Source organism: Gavia stellata, chromosome 25, assembly GCF_030936135.1.
Source record: "Gavia stellata isolate bGavSte3 chromosome 25, bGavSte3.hap2, whole genome shotgun sequence".
Classification (NCBI taxonomy): Eukaryota; Metazoa; Chordata; class Aves; order Gaviiformes; family Gaviidae; genus Gavia; species Gavia stellata.
In genome coordinates this window covers 696,734-711,962 of record NC_082618.1, presented here as the reverse complement: position 1 = coordinate 711,962, position 15,229 = coordinate 696,734, and the positions used below count along the sequence as shown (strand labels likewise).

The 15,229-nt window shown below is 55.2% G+C and overlaps 1 protein-coding gene across 1 annotated transcript in view; it reads left to right on the top strand.

Moving 5' to 3' along the window:
- HIP1 (huntingtin interacting protein 1) overlaps positions 1-15,229 on the top strand; it is a 52,577-nt gene that overhangs the window by 701 nt on the left and 36,647 nt on the right. The window lies entirely within an intron of this gene.

Below are 15,229 nucleotides of genomic sequence, written 5' to 3'. Positions count from 1 at the left end.
AGGGGGGAACCCGGCAGGCGACGTGTCCGGGGACCTGCGGGCGGTGGCACCGGGGCGGCCTGGGCCCTGCTCAGCCTCCCTGCTCCCAGTCCCAGCTGGGGCTGCTGGCGGGGGGCCGGGGGGCTCGCCTCTGCCCTTGGCTGCGGGGCGGGGGGCGAAGCCGGCTCTGCCCGGGGGTCACCTACCAGCTGGCTTGGGTTGCTGCCGGGGTTTGGCCTCCAAGCCCAGCCGGAGCTGGGCGTTATGCCCAGGCCGGTGCCCTCTCCACCCTGGGCTCCATCTTGCGCCCTCTCCTCAGAGGCACCCTCGGGACACGACAGCCTCTGCCCTCGCCGGCTGGAGGGGACGCGCTGCAGCTCTGTGGCACGCGGGGTCGGTCACCCCGTTGGGTGTTATGCCCCGGAGACCTCCCGTGCCGCTCGGGGACACCTGGCACCGTCAGGGCACGGGACGGGGACTGCCCCTGCGGGCGGCTCTTGGGAAGAGGCACCACCATGTTGAAAAGTGGCCGTAATTTGCTCCCCAGCAGCCTCTCTGCCCTTCACCTGTGTTTTAAGTGATGGCTCCATGTCCCGTGCGGAGGGGAAGGTGGTGGCAGAGCTGGGGGTGCAGCAGGGGTGTTTTGGGGTAAAAAGCTGGTGATTTGGGAAAAGGGCATGCTTGGAAGCAGCTGGGGAGATGCCCGGACAAGGCACAGGGAGGGTGAAGAGACAGCTCGCCCCTGCTCTGTGTCCAGGGGTGGAAAGCAAAGGCGAAACGGTGCCGTCCTGACCTGCTGTGGGAGAGGAAGGGAAACTGAGGCAGGAGAGGGGCAGAGGTGGCAGCCAGCGGGATCACCTGCTCTGGGAGCGGTGCAGGGGGGGAGCAGGACCTGGATGACACCAGAGTGGGAACGGCATGTGGGTGACGGCTTGGTAATGAAAATAAAGACCAAGGATCAGCTCTGAGGGGTTTTTTTTGCAGAAAGAGAAACATCGGGACTTAAGGTTGGATGTGAGATTATGCACAGGGAGTCTTCTTACCTTCCTCGCTCGAGTTACCTCAAAAATCAATTATTTATCGCACTGGAGGTGGAACTGGGACTAGTTTGTGTATGGAACTGCCTGCCTGGTCCCGTGCGTCAGCAAATGACCCCATGGGATCCCCAAAGCTCCCATGTGCTCCCCGAGAGCTGCTGCTCCCCCGGGAAGGGCAGACCCGGAGAGGGCGGCGGGCTGGGTTGGAGGAGCGGCACACGCGGCACCCAGCACCGCGCCAGCAGCACCGCGAGCCCTCGAGCCACCTGCCACATCCATTCTAGCTGGATTTAATCTTCCTTGTCTGATTTGCAGACAAATGACACAGCATGTGTTTTTAGGAGCTCAGTCCCTGCCTGGCTTTTTGTTCTTCCGTGTGTTCAGCTCTGTGCAATTTCCTTTCTTACTCTTCCCCCTCCCCGCCCCATTTTTTTGCATAATTCTCCCTTTCTCTCCAGTTTAGGGAACTTGCCAGGCACCCCTCAGATCTTCCACACGTTGGTCATCCACGGTTTTTGTCGAACTTCTTCTTTCTGAGTTTTTTTAATAGAAACTTTGTGGTTTTGTGGTTTTTTGGTTGGTTTTTTTTGAAAGTGACTTTTCTTAAGAAAAGTTTAGTCTGTTAAATGGCCTTTAAAATGAAGATTTTACTCATGTTTCTGCATGTACAGCCTCATTCCCTCCTCACCTCCAAACCTGCCCGTCTTGTGACAGCAGCACACTCACCAGAAAGACTATTCTGGGCTAAAAGAGCCTGAACAGGGTCAAAATGGGTCTTTGATGAGCCCGAATAAAACCTGCTTGCATTTGGCACCACTCGATTTATGTGGTTTGAGACTCAGCTTGGAAAAACAAGAGCACCCTACGAAGCTCTGGTGGTGGTGGGACATTCTGATGATGGGAAGGTCTGGTGGTGGGACATTCTGGTGGTGGTGGGACATTCTGGTGGTGGTGGGACATTCTGGTGGTGGGACGCTCTCATGGTGGTTGGACACTCACATGGTGGTGGGAAACTCTGGTAGTGGGATGCTTTTGTGGTGGTCATCACATTGCACAACAGCTCTGCCCTGACAACGTCCATCTGTTAGCTTGGGGACAAATGGGAATAAATTTCCAGGTGGCCTCTTTTCTTCTCCCACGGTTGGTCAAGTGTCTCGGTTTTCCTGGTGATGCAAATGTGAGAAACCTGAGGACATGCTGAAACACGGTGTCCCTGCCGTTGTGCTGCTGTGTGTGTCCTTGCTGCCTGCTGGGCGAGAGCTGCTCAGTAAGAGCCGCAGAGATCGGGCCGTCTGGTTTGGACATCCGCTCAAGGGCTCCCTTTTTCTTTTGCCATCAATGCTGATAGTTTTCATGGGAAGTTGAGCAACAGGGACACCAAATCCTGCAGTTCTGCTGTCCTGCGGATGCACAGCCGTAAGGGGTGCATCACTGCCACGAAGGGGACAAGTGTTGCAACGACTGTCTCCCTTTTGCTGGTGTTTCACTTGCTGTGATTCACCACTGCTCATTGCCTTCAAACTCGGTAGAATAAATTTTTGGACAGAGCAAAGGTCACCGAGGGAGGAGAAAAACAACCAAAAGTGAAAATTCCGCCATATGTTGAGATAAATACTTGTATTTCACATGGTATCTGAGTCTGACGTTTGCATCCCCTGCAAGTTCTCCTGGTTGTATTGAGGAGCATGTCCTGGTGTTGGAGCTCTGCAGGGAAGGTCTGACGACCTCCTCATTTAGGGTGGTGCATTGGGTTCTTCCCTCCTTGGGTCTCCCTCCCCTTCTCCTCGCTGCAGTTGTCCACAGCAGATGTCCTTGTGCCATGAAGGTGCCGAGGAGCGAATTTCGTTCTGTGCTGATTTGCTTGGCTGGTTTGGCAAAGACCAGATGTTCAGTGGTTGGATGAGCCAAGGTCTTGAGGGTGAAAACGGAGTCAGAAGGACGCAGGACTTCTGCAGGCCACGGAGGATGCACGCTGGGGTGAGATGCTGGGCTGTGCTGCTTCTTCACTCGTGTTTTGGACTGCCGTGGGGAATTTCCCTTCGTTCCCAGCAGGGACGTGGCCAGCGAGGCCAGGCGCTGCTCGGCATCGGAGCAGGCACAATGATGGACTCACGGAGGTGGTGCATGGCATCCCTGAGCACCAGCTGGCTCCTGGAAAGCTGAAGGGGTGGGAAGGTCTCCTTCCTGACCCAGCGTGATTCTGCTCAGCTGCTCCTGCACCGGCCCCTTCCCTCTTTCGGGAAAGCAAACGCTGGAGATGGGCAAATGTGCTCAGAAAGCGAAGACGAGGGAAGTGTCCTTGGAGTCCCAGCAGGACGTACGCTGAGCTCCAGTCCTTGCTCCTGCCCCCGTGGCTTCTGGGTGGAAGGAAAGCAGTATATTGCGATTGCGTGTTGTCTTCTGGGCTGCAAAGACAATGTAACTCTCCTGTATTTCCCCCTGTCCTGAGCGTTGCTCCAATGTCCCGGCCATGCTTCATCGTGAGCCATCATGCCCCACACCACTGCAGGCTTCCCGGTCCGGAGGCGGTGCTGGGTCCCAGTGCTGAGGACATCCATGCAGCAGCGGTGGAGACAGTGCCTGGGGTTGTGGAGGGGGACAGAAGTTTCGTGCTTGTCCTCCAGAGCTCGAGCTTGCTGGGGCAGGAGACGCGGTGCTGCCTTGTACCAAGGTTACGTGCCCATCAGGGTCCCTGTGCACTTGTCCACTGGGGACAATCCCAAGGGTGATCCATCCTCATAGCGGTGAGTGTTGGGAGAAGACACTGCTTGTTTAAAATTCCTCCAGAAAATCTAAAACACTTGCATTTTATCTTATTTGATTGTAATTTTTTTCCGAGGAAGTCAGCGAGTAGCAAAGAGAAACGTGGACCCCTTGAGTTGCCCACAGCCACCACCTTCTCTTGCACGTTTGCACGCTGGGTCCTTAGGACTGTGTGTTGCTGCTGGACCAGCAATAAAAGCGATTTATGACTCAGAAATTACCCTGGAAAGACATATTTGCAGCAGAAGGTGATTGCTGTCTGCATCACTGCTCCTATCGTAAGAGGTCCCCGACGTGGTGCAGAGGTGCTTCCCGGTGGGGAGCTGCAGCCCGTTCCCAACGGGGAGATGCAGCACGCTGGATGCAGCTGATGCCACGTCTCCTCAGAAAGGTTTTTAAGGTCCCGAGCATCCGTGAGCCATCGCACCAGCATCTCGCAGGGGATGGAAAGCTGTTTTCTTTCCTGCTCTGCTGCTGGAGGAGCCCTCTCAAAAACCAGGTGGGCAGAGACTGTGTGGAAGAAGGAGAAAACATATCGGGCACAAAGTGATGTCAAATGAAATGGGCTTTTTTTTTTCCCTCCTCCAGTCTTGGTTAGTAAATCCTTTTGATGTGGGAACCAAAATTTTTCACAGCCAAATGCAGGTTGAAAGCAGCTCTGGGCCCATCCCAGTCCCTACGATGGGCTGTGCTACCTTCGGGCACCGTTGCAGCCTGACCACCACTATTAATGCAATTAATCCCTTTCCCCCATTATTTACGTAATTGGGAATACGGCACCATATCTCCCATCCACAGCAGCCCTGTTGGTTTCAGACCAGACCCGGCTCGGTACGACTTGCAGTCACGGAGGAAATACCATTTTACTACTGAAAAAAACAATTTTTGTGGTTCGGATGCTGCAGCCGCCAGCAGCTTTGCCAAGAACTTCAGTTCTTACACAGGAAATGAGGCTCCTTTCAAAGCACCAGAGTGGGGCTATATATATAGCCTCTCTGAAAAGATATTTAAAGAAACATATTGACACTAGCAAGAACAGGAAAAAATAGCTCCTGGCTGCGGGGAGTGAGGGCTGAAGGCAGCTGAGCCCATCCTGGGGGAGTAGGTGATACAGGGGATTAATTCATGGCTCTTTCATCTCCAGGAAAATGAGCTCTTGTGCTTTGTGCTGTGTGAACCTCCAGGCTTTTGGTCTCCTGTCTTTTAATCGGAATTAGAGGTGCTTGGGATTGAATACAGCTTCAGCAGTGAAGAAATGAGTCATCTCATCTCTTTTCAGCGAGTCCCTCTTAGGAACTTATTTCCATCCCCAGGGAAAGAAAATAGTTTGTCTTTTACCAGATTAGGGGCTACTTTTCTCTTTAGTGCAATCTGGGATGGAGGGGTTTGGGGTATTTCTAAATATATGCAGAAATAACTGAGTTTTTTAATGTGGTGATGGACTCCAGAAGCAGCCGAGCCTTTGGAGGATAAATAGGTTTGGTGCTGGAAGTGAGGGACATCTGCCACCGAGTCCGGGGGGTGGCTCCAGATGGGGACGTGATGGTTTTGGACCACCGAGCGACAAGGGGGGACCTTGCTGCAAATCACGCTGGAGGCTGAGCGGGAAAGCAGGGGTGCCAAGGGCTGGGGGACGTTGCTGCCCCAAAAACCATTTGCCCTCGCTCAGCACGTGCTGCCCTCATGGTTACAGGAGGCTCTTCAAAATCTGATCTTTAAAATACAGGTCAGCATGAACGATGTGAGCCGGGGTGGTTGTAATTCAGTGGCTCTGCAGTTCGGAGAGGGCTCCCCGCCAAGCGTGTCCTGCGCTAATGGGCGCGGGGGCTCTGGCCCTCTGAACATCAGCCTGTTTAACTCCATCCGCCCGCAAACTGGGGAGAAGCAGCCAGCCAGGCGGATTATTTTTACCAAATTCCCTGTCAGAGGACTCTGGACTGAGTGTGGTCCCCTCCACCGGCACTGGCAGTGATCCTTGAGGGAAAACGGTGGGGAAGGGCAGGTGGGAAGCAGGCGCCTGTCACCAGGAGGGGTTGTCTCATCCCAGCTTTGCTCTTCCAGGGGGAAAAACCTCTGGAGAGACCAAAGTGAAGGGGCTGAAGCTGCAAGAGGGACAATTTTGGTTGAAGATTGAGAAACTAAGGATGGGGAGAAGCTGCCCTTTGCAGCTCCCAGCGCATCGTCCCATGGGTGTGACACGGGACCAAGGCTGAGCATTGCCTGCTCCGGCACTGTGCGGCACGCAGGCACCGAGGCATGAGCCCCAGCACCCAAATGCCATGCCCATGCTCATCCCATCGCCCGCCTCCAGCTGTGTATCTCATTCACGCTTCTGGCTCGTGGGCTAAAATGACTGCCCCAGCCTTGGCACAGATCCTGAGCTCGACAGACGCCCAGGTCCTCGGACACATGTATTTCTGAGCTGGAAAACTGGATGTATTTGTAACTCAACGCAAGCAAGAACAGGGGCAGTGGCTAGAGTCAGAGGTTGCCACATTTTTGCAGGCTTGTTCTTGTACAAACCTGACACTTCAGTTTTAAAAAAGTTCTTTTTCATTGAAAAATATTTTTTTAATTCAGAATATTGATAATTGTGTTTAAAAAAACATACTCAGCGCAGAGCAAGCAACGCTGGGAGGGCTGGTGAGGACTGCCCCAGGGACACCCCGGTGCAGGCAGGAGAGGAGGCTTTGCGGGCAGCCCCGTGGCTCAGCACTGGTGGGCTGGGTGCTGGCGCGGGGTGCAAAGAATCGACATAAAACCCCTCTGTCCTAAAGGGATTCGGTCCCTCTCCGCTTTGCCCCGAGGCTGACCCACGCTGGGGCAGTGGGGGACACAGGGCCAGTAATCGGGGGGGTCACACAGCAGCACGAGGGCTGGAGGAAGGGCCAGATCCTGGCCCTAATCTCTGCCACCGGCTATCGCTGATTTATTTGGCAGTCACCAAATAAGAAAACTTCCTGGGGACAGACTGTTCCCCGGGTGACAGCAGAAACCAGCAGCACAGCCGGTATTTTAGCCCGGATGTGCAAGTCTCAGCCCACGGCTGGACTAATTACACATTGTGTGCTGTTCCAGGCTAATCACGGGGGAAGGTGAATGATCCCTGGTCTACATGCAAAAGGTGAAGTTACTTACTCAAAGGCATATGCAGACATTTAGTATTTTATCATGGACTCACAGGGTGGTTTGGGTTGGAAGGGACCTTCACAGATCATCCAGTCCAACCCCCCTGCCATGGGCAGGGACATCTTCCTCTAGATCAGGTTGCTCAAAGCCCCGTCCAACCTGACCTTGAACACCTCCAGGGATGGGGCATCCACAGCATCTCCGGGCAACCTGTGCCAGTGCCTCACCACCCTCATCGTCCAACATTTCCTCCCTATGTCCAACCTAACCCCACCCTCGTTCAGTTTAAAACTGTGTCTTAGCACATGGAGCTTCCTTTTGTAACCACAGAATTTTCGTCCCTTCTTTGGTGGGATGTTTCGGCAGCTTGACAAGTCTCACGCCGATGGAGAGTGCATGGTGTAGGTTGGTTGTGGTCATGGTTGGTGTTGTACCATGAGGATGGGCTTAGACTTGCAGCTACTGTAGGGTATGGCCCTGGCCATGGCTTCCAACAACATCTTCAGTCCAGCATAGAGATGCTCCCAGATGGTCCCAGTCCCCACCGCAGGCTTTGAGGTGGGTATGTCCTTCAGCTGTGTCTTGGAGCCTGTGCCCTTCCGCGGGGCTTGGCGCACGCTTGCTGATCCCTTCTTGCCCTGCCTTTAGCCCGCCGTGCTGGTTTGGTGCTCGGACAAGCAGACACCGTTGCATTCTCAGTTCCCACCAACGCAAAAAGCATCAGCGTGGTGGCTGCAAAAGCTGTGTTACTGAGAAATTGGGTAGCTCCAGAGCTCAGTCAGCTTTATGCATCTCCTAGTGAGGCTACCAGGCTTTTTTTATGACTTTGTCATGAAACTCAGGTTGCGAGGTGCGCTTGAGTTGCCCAGATCCTTTGAGTCTTGAGGTGGAGAAGATTCTTTGTTTCCTGGCTGTTGAGCAAACTAATATAAAACTCTGCTAAGCATGCTTGCAGATCAGATTGCTGAAGCTGTGGTTACTTTATTCCGGGACTTTCATAACTTTACATGCTATTTTTACCTAGTCTGACTGGTAGCTAGCTTGATGTGATTGCAATAAATTCTAATTTAACAGCATCAGCCTGTGTCCTTCCTGGGTGGGTTTTTGGTCCCGCTGCCCCAAATGCTCCATCAGAGGCTGTTGGCATCTAGGTTTCTGTTCCTTGGGGGTCTCCTGTGGTCTGGTGTTCACTGCCCGGCTTTCCACTGCGTTCACCGCTTTGCCAAGTGACCCGATTCCTGCGTGGGATGGCGCAGCCCCTCGGCCAGCACTGCGGTGCTGCCGGAGCTGGGCTGGCAGCCGAGGCGCTGCCACCGAGGAGGGCACGTTATTTTCCATGCAGAAAAGAGGCAAGTTGCGGCAAACAAAGGGACCCTTTGGGAGAAGAGGCTTCTCTCACCAGGGCTGGGCTGGAGACTTGCTATTTATTGTTACCATTTGTCTCTTTTATTCCATGCGAGCAGCTCAGCGCTCTCTAGAGAGTGCATGGCATCGCTTTTTATTTTAATTAGCAGATGCTGGCTGGAAAATAGTGTTTTCCAGTCATTGTGTTCACATGGAAGTGAACAAGAATACAGGGTTTCATAAGCGCAAATGGTGTTGCAAGGGGCTTGTGCCAGAATATCAGGGACACCCAGGAATTGTCCCTCCTCCTCCCGAAAGCCCAGAAAAGAGGTAATGGCATGAGTGCTGAGACCTCAGCAGTAGACCTCACTGACCTAGTGATGCGTGTCCTGAGATAACAGCTCCCAGCAGGCAGCCTTCCTCTAGGATCAGGCGTCTGGGCGCAGGAGGGCTTTGGGTACGGTTGCAAAGAGCAATTTGCATCTTCTGCACAAGTGAGATGTGGCCCTCAGGTCCCCAACCTGCTGCTGGTGAAGGTCACTGTTCGTCCAGGTGTGGACTAAATGCAATCTCTGCAATCCACTGAATCGAGCACCGATTAGCACTTCTGCATCTCAGTGGGTTTGGCAGCAGGTCACACTGGTGCTGGCCCTCATCCTTGCTGGTCCATGGACATCGTGGTTGTCCCTTTCCTCCTGAGCCACGGTTACTGCATGCACCATGCGTGCCATCTTCAGGTTGCTCCTTGTGGGCCACCCAGTCCAGCTCTACAACCCTCAGAACGGCTCACAGCGGAAGTCCTGCACCACCAGTTAGTGGTGTGTGAAGATTTTCCCAGGTCTTAAGGCAATGCTGAAGAGGAGGCAGCGGAAGACTTTGACTTCTTCTGCGTTGAAGAAGTCAATGTAGACTAGGAATGGCTCCACCAGAAGAGATGACTTCTGCATTGAATAAGTCAATGAAGTCATTGAAAAAGTCATCTCTTCTGGTGGAGCCATTCCCAGTCCGTGACGTGGTGGAGACCTTGTGTTTTCCCAGCCAGAAAGGTTTTGTGCACTTCACAAATGGGAATGAAATGTTCCAACAGAGTCAACAAAGTTTGACTGTTTCTGTGGAGATAAATACTTGTCTGGAGAGGGCAAAGGTAGGTTTGCTGAATTTTATGGCCTCATTCTGTTACCTGGAACTTGCATGGTCCATACTGTCCTGCTGGGACATGTGGAGCCGGTGTCAGGCAAGGTTTTTAACACCTTTAGCAGCTCACCTGGAGAGCAAGGAGCTGCATTTTGGTGTGGGTCATTCCTCCCTGTGGTCTCAGGAAAGGCTTTGTGCCCCAGCTCTGCTCGCTGTGGTACCTGCCACGGATGTCCATGAATGTACCTGTGCCTCCCCCCCAAGGAACAGAGCATCTCGTTGCTCCAGGGACCCAGGCTTGTGTCAGGGTGACGGGGGGGGAGGTCACACACAGCACAGCATGAAGCTGGACCTTCACCCCCCATCCTCACGCAGGAAGGGTGAGAGGTGGTGGGGTGACTCGGGATGTGACACAGCCAACATTTCAGTGGTTGGGATCCAGCCTGGAATTTATACTGTGCCCCACAGCCCTCCCTCCTCATGGGCACCTCAAAAGGTGACGTTAGCCGGGGACGTGGGTTGAGCAAGACCATCTCCTGGCTTCGCTCCTCTTCTGGTGAGACGCTCTTGGCCTCAACGGGAGGACACGCTCCTCTCTTGTTTGTCTTCCCAGCTATTGCAGTCCCGCTCCAGCTCTTTTTATAGCTCGGAAAGAAGTGCCTTGAGTTTCTGAGTCGTCTGGGAGGCCAAGCACACAGGGAGGAGTCGCAGCTAGAAATAGGGCTGCTCTCTGCTTATGCATTCCAGTTTTATTATTTTTTTAGCTGAGATGTCCAAGTTTGAAGAGTCCCACTGCCCCAAGTGCTGAGTTGGGAACCATGTCCTGCATTTTTTCCACTCGGATTGGGTCTTCTTTCTCCTTTGCCTTATTCCCAGTGCCCTCACACCAGCCGTTGAGCCAGCGTGGGGTGGCTTTCCCAGGGAATGAGGTCTTCCACCCCTGCCTGTATTTTCCGTAACCCCCAGATTTCACGCCTCGACGCGGCTGGTTTGGCAGAAGAGCTCTCTGTGTGCCGGCGGCGTTGGCCGAAGCTGCAGAAATTAATAACGGGGGGGAGGATGAGTGATCAGGTATTTGCTAAAGCTGCTGGGTGGTGAGCGAAAAGCTCGGACAAAATGTTCAGCAATTTCTGTCCACTGGGAGGGAAGCGAAGCTTCGTCTGCTGCACGGACGTGAATAAACTGGAGCAAAAAGGAAAGGACAATTTGTTTGCCAAAACCTGTGGTTTTCAGCCTCTTAAAATTAGCTGGGATTTTGGCTGCGGTGCCCAGCCAGGGTAAGGGCGCACGGGCAAAGCTGCCCTGCCGCTGCCCGAGGGCTGGCACGGGCTCCTCCGGGCATGCCGGTGGGTCTGCTCTTCTCCCCCACGGGAGAGGGGTATAATGAGCTATATCACCTCTCGACTTCTCCATTAATCCCTTAATACTTGGATGCCATTTTGGGGCATGCTATGGCTGCAATCTCCCTGTCCGAGAGGTTTTTTATCACGGGGGAACCGTTTCGGGTCCCTGCTGCCACTTGTCTGCTGTGCGTGTCCCGTGTGTGTGCAAGCATCGTTCAGGCAGCAGGGCTGCCTCGGCCGGGAGGGGCTGACGCGACACCGATGCCTGATGGGAATGGGACATAGCTGGGAAAAATTCATCTGAGGTCAAATCTGAACCAATTCTTTCTTCTAATTAGCCATCATGTGGAAATGGCAATTAGCCGGGATGTGTCTGTTACATCATTTATCATTTTAACCCTTTTTCCTCCCTTTCTGCCACATGTCCAGAGAAGGGCGACGGAGCTGGTGAGGGGTCTGGAGCACAAGTCTGATGAGGAGCGGCTGAGGGAGCTGGGGTTGTTCAGTCTGGAGAAGAGGAGGGTGAGGGGAGACCTCATCGCTCCCTACAACCACCTGAAAGGGGGTTGTGGTGAGGTGGGTGTTGGTCTCTTCTCCCAAGTGACAAGGGATAGGACAAGAGGAAATGGCCTCAAGTTGCGCCAGGGGAGGTTCAGACTGGATATTAGGAAAAATGTCTTTCCTGAGAGAGTGGAGAAGCACTGGAAGAGGCTGCCCAGGGAGGTGGTGGAGTCACCATCGCTGGAGGTGTTCAAGGAACGTGTGGACGTGGCACTGCGGGACATGGTTTAGTGGGCATGGTGGGGTTGGGTTGATGGTTGGACTTGATGATCTTACAGGTCTTTTCCAACCTTAGTGATTCTGTGATTCTGTGATTCACTAGCCCTGGGAGTAATTACTCTCTAGTTATCCAGCTTCTCTTCCCATCATCAGGAAAAAGGGACTTTGCACCTTGTGGAAATGCTAAGAACTGCTGATTCCTATCAGAGGGGATGAAGTCTGCCAGCTCCTTTCTTCTGACGATAAGCAAATTTTGGGTATCTGATCCCAGCACCTCCAAAGGACTGTTCCTTTCCAGCCTGAGAAGAGAAGCAGCGTGTTTACTGCTCAGCGAAATAACCAGCATCCTGTGAGCAGCATGCGTGGCCATGGCAAGAGCTTATTCTTCTTATCCTAGAGATATCCATCTTTTCCAGCCCTACAGGGTAAGAAGGACTGGTGCTCGGGCTCCTTCCACAGGACTGCCCCACGTAAGGACTGCAGCACCACAGCAGCGATGCCCAGGCGGTCCCGGCAGCCCGGGTGCTCTTGTATAGGAACGTCTGCTTCTCACCTGCATTTTTTCCTGGTCCTGGTGTTTAGTTGCAATACGCTCTTCTCCCAGCTAGCAGCATCGTGCAAATTCTCACCAATTCTCACTGTGCGGTTTCTGTTTCTCTTGGGTACGGCACAGGGGACTGGCCGTGGCAGCTGGGCTGTGTTCAGGGCTCTCTGAGTTGTTTCTGATAATATCAGTCAGTAGATTTCTAGCACAATCTTCTTTATTTATCTAAAAATGTAAAAAACATCCTGATTCCCTGAATGCCATAGGAACACGGAGTTTTTTCTCTGCAGAAGCTCTGGGTGCCGCTCCCACGGTCCTCGGCTGGTGCCTCGCTCAGCCATCCATCTGCCTTCGCCCAGACAAGTCTCATCCCTGTGGCTTTTATGCCCAAGAGGCTGGCTGTCACCTGCCAGCTTTCATGGGAGCCCTTGTCCCCGCATCATGCCAGTCACACAGCAGCCCTTGTCCCCGCGGCACGCCGGCCAGCCCGGTCACCTTCCAGCAGACACTAGCCCTTGCCGGAGGATGCCCCGGGGGCAGCGAGGACCGGGGTCGCCTACGCTGGGCTGGCCTGGAAGTGTCTGATAACTGCTGAAAAAGAATGAAATTGGGTGTGTTTAGTAGGATGTTTGATTTTAAGTACTTGGAAAACTTCAGGGCTTTGCTGCACCAGTGGGACCCCTTGTTGCCGTCTCTGGGAGAGCGAGGTTGAGCTGCGGCACGTGGCTCGTTTGCTGATGTGAGTGCTGTATCACGGATGGGGAGGGTGACTGATGGTTTGGGAAGAGGCGCCTGCTTGCACTTCCGTTCCAGCTCAGCTGTCGATACGTAGCCAGGAGCACACATTTTGTCTCTCGGAGCCGATACCTCATCGTTTTGGTATCCTGTGTGCCCCTCTGCCAGCGATGCACGCCCAGCATCGGGCGCGCAGGAGGCGGTTGGCAGCGATAGTGTCGGGCATGCTCCGGGTGCTGTGATTTGCTTTCGAGAGCAGAGATTCCCCTCTCAGATTATACCCTCTGATTTCCTGAAACAACATGGAGATACTGGGGCTGCCCTTCCCTCTGCCCTATTTAAGGCTGGCAGGGGCATCCTGGGGGTGCAGAGCCCTCCAGCTGCCCTGCCTTCCTGTCCTGCATCGGGCTGGCGCTGTGCTGCTGCCCGCAGCTGCAGTGTGCGGGCAGGGCGGCGGTGTGCCGGCAGAGCGGCGGTGTGCCGGGAGGGCGGCAGTGTGCCGGCAGGGTGGCGGTGTGCTGGCAGGGCAGCGGTGTGCGGGCAGAGCGGCGGTGTGCCGGCAGAGCGGTGGTGTGCCGGGAGGGCGGCAGTGTGCCGGCAGGGTGGCGGTGTGCCGGCAGGGCAGCGGTGTGCCGGCAGGGCAGCGGTGTGCGGGCAGAGCGGCGGTGTGCCGGCAGAACGGTGGTGTACCAGGAGGGCGGCAGTGTGCTGGCAGGGCAGCGGTGTGCCCGCAGGGCGGCAGTGTGCCGGCAGGGTGGCGGTGTGCTGGCAGGGCAGCGGTGTGCGGGCAGAGTGGCGGTGTGCCGGCAGAGCGGTGGTGTACCGGGAGGGCGGCAGTGTGCCGGCAGGGCAGTGGTGTGAAGGCAGAGCGGCGGTGTGCCGGCAGAGCGGTGGTGTGCCGGGAGGGCGGCAGTGTGCCGGCAGGGTGGCGGTGTGCCCACAGGGCAGCGGTGTGCAGGCAGGGTGGCAGTGTGCGGGCAGAGCGGTGGTGTACCAGGAGGGCGGCAGTGTGCCGGCAGGGCAGCGGTGTGCCGGCAGGGCGGCAGTGTGCCCACAGGGCAGCAATGTGCCAGCCGGGCGGCGGTGTGCGGGCAGGGTGCCGGTGTGCGGGTAGGGCTGTGTCCAGGACTCTCCTACCCCGTGTAGCCGTAGGGCCAAGCACTGCATCCCCCCTACCTCCATCCTACAGCGGAGGATGCATCACCCCGCTCGCGGGGCCGGCGGGGGGAAGGAGCAGGGGGGGTGCAGCCCCTGCCCCCCAAGCCTGGCCCGTGTCTCTGTGGGATCACACGTGGGTGAGCAGTGGGGCACCAGTGGCTCCCAGCACGGGGGCATCTCCTCCTGCTGCCGGAGAGGCTCCCGACGGAGCCGCCTCTCGCTGCCTGTGCCCAGCCCAAGTGCCTCTCATCTGTTTTCCCCATCCTGCCAGGAGGCACAGGCGTGTTTTCCACACCCGGAGCTGAGTTTTACGCTCTCAGTTCCTCTCCAGCCGCAGTGCCGGGGCTGGCAGGAGCGGAACAGTGCAACCCTTTCTTCTTGGGCTGGGTAAGCCGAAGGGCGTGCTGGCACACAGGCCAGCCAACAGTGTTTGTTTTTGAACAAGGAAAATGAGTAAAAACTAATATTTAGATCTCAGGAAGGGATTTCGCAGCCTTTTGCACGGAATCGTGCCCGCGATTGCCCTGTCGGTAAGTGTCAGACAGGCAGAATAACACACGAAACACAGTTTCCTTTATACACTGGGGTTTTTTCCACCTTGGGCTCCACCCTGCATCCCAGTGGAGATCCCTGCTCTGGCTCCGCGTGCTCCCCAGGCGCATTCCACACCCAGCGAGCAGGCGGCGTGCCAGATGCCCGCAGCCCGGCAAAGTCATGGAGCTCCCAGCGGGGAGCATCACCTGTGGTGGGGAGCATCCGCTGACACAGGAGGGGTGTCGAACACGGGGAGCGTGGCCTTGCTAGTACTTTAAAAGAGCACAAAGAAAGCTTGAGCTCACATACCAGAACGGGACTGGTTTATTTTCCAGTTATACATCCATCAGAGAACATCCCTTGTTCCTCCTCTGTCTCATCCTGCTCCTCTGCACGGGGAACGGACACCCCATCGCTGGGTGCTGAGCTCCGGTTACAGCCAGCAGCGCGTGGTGGCCTGGGCGCTGGGGAGGGCTGCTGGGGACCGGGGCTTGGGGACCGCGCTGGTGGCTTAAAGAAGCTGGATGCTGGTTTCTAAAGTCCTGGGAGATCCCAGAGGGATGCACACGGAGCTCCATCCTGCTCCAGTGCTGACAGCCCTCTGTTGCCTTTAGGCTTAGGTCCTATGTATTTATTAAATATCTGTAGGCTTAGGTCTTATGTATTTAGTAAAACAGTATTTATTAATTATAAAGGTCAAACGTTCCCAATGGCAGAGATTTGGACGTCGGGAGTGAGCTCTGTCCTTG